This window comes from Opisthorchis viverrini, assembly GCF_000715545.1.
Source record: "Opisthorchis viverrini unplaced genomic scaffold opera_v5_48, whole genome shotgun sequence".
Lineage (NCBI taxonomy): Eukaryota > Metazoa > Platyhelminthes > Trematoda > Opisthorchiida > Opisthorchiidae > Opisthorchis > Opisthorchis viverrini.
Genome location: NW_008751704.1, coordinates 1497198 through 1499069, shown reverse-complemented (window position 1 = coordinate 1499069; position 1872 = coordinate 1497198).

Here is a 1872-nt window from a genome sequence, read left to right as displayed (position 1 = left end):
ATGTAAGAAGAGAGTGAGTGAAACAAGTGACATCATGCCCGACACATGACAAGCAAAGTGCGAATTGCAGAAGATGAGGAACCAGAACATCAAACCTGTCGAAGCAGCAGGTTCGGTGCAATACAGCCGGTCAGTTTGAACTAAAAACCAAAGCCATCGCTGAGGTCACGTGGCCTTGGGCTGTTGGGTTCATGTTCAATGTCCAAAAAAGCGTAAGTAAGGGTGATGATGTGAAGGTATCGGTAACGTGAACAAATGGTAGCAGGAACCTCAGAATCACAGTTTACAGTAAAAGTGTAGGGACAGCTTGCTGTCGCTAACGTAGCGGACCCAGGTGTAGTTTCTCCGAAGAAAAGGCTGGTGATAACACACAAATCAGGACGCGAACTGTGAAGAAAATCATTGAATTTATGGAAAAGACACACTGGAATGGCTAAATCTGAACGCAGCGTTTAGCAGAGTAGAATGAACGCGTCTGCGAGGCGACTGAGTCCGGGTATAGAGTTCGCTCGTATTTGCAGCTAATGGATCAAGTGAGCGAGAGAGTACAGTGAAGAGTAGGAAGGGAGTAGTTGCAGGTGTGTCATCAGACCGAGTATGGCAGAACTGTGCCTGCACAGGTTAGACGTAACTTGGTTTTTGGAAGGCGCCGTAACGGACGCCATACATGAGGTCACTGGGCTGGGATGTGCGATTAGTCCATTAATAGATGACGCGGCGGCGTAAATCCTGCTTCTCAGTGGCATTTTCACATACACTTGGGATTTTATAGTGTGCCGATTCACCTAAAAGCCAGAAAGTGCGCGTTCAGATTATATCCATTGACTTGTCACACTAGGCGTTCTACTTGTCGTGTGCGAATAAAATAAAAAGCCGAGACGCCCTGACCCTGAAGGTGCCCTCTAAACTTTTCGTCCATTCAACGCTGGCTGGATGGTGGTAGGGGGAAACATGCAACAAAGGTTCCTGAATCATACTCCGCCCTGGCGGTCTTGGAGGCCACTCAGTATTCTCACAGCGGAACTGAATTTTCGAAAGCTAAGACGTACCCCAATGGACTAGAACTCGCGGGCAACTGAGTTCACAGCATCACTCCAAACTTTTGAGCCCCATATAAGCATCCCAGGGTCTCGGCGATGCCGGGGTATTGTTTCATCAGACATTCTTCCGTGAGATCTATTATTGCTTTAGTGGACAATGGAATTTTATGAACTGCCAAAATATGGACATAGATCAGGATGGCTTTCGGTTTGAACACACACAAGGAGATGCCACAACCTGGAGCAATATATTTCACTTCACATGGAAAGGTTTTGTAGCTAAGCGTTGTGCTGATAATGAGCTCCGTCTTGAAGAGCTGACATGAAAACATGGAGCTTCGCTCAAATTATTCCACTTTGGACTTGTGAAGAAGCGCAGTAGCGTGGATTATGTCTTGACTAAAGGGATGTGTTGCCCTGCGGCATCTAGATATACGTTCAAACCAACTTATGAAAGGTTTTTACAAATCACTAGCTACATGCCAGCACTGGCTGCGAGAAACTGCATACCCCTTGAGGATATCATTGCGGAGGAAAGAAATGATGATAAAGTAAAAACGACTATATTTAGGTCAAACAATAAATCTAATGCACCCTGTAGGAACTCCTGAATTGTAGTGGTTAACGGCCCTATGGAGTGGTTAACGGCGGAGTCTCTAGTGAACTGAACAAATTACTGGTGTAAGCCAGATACAAAGTCACAAAGAGAAAAATACAAGTAAATCTTGACTTGACTCAAAATAGGAGATCCCGTTGTTCCGTATTCCGTTGAACCACCACACAAAGAATAGTTCTATCTTCCTGGTATCCCAGATCTCCGGTGATCGAAATA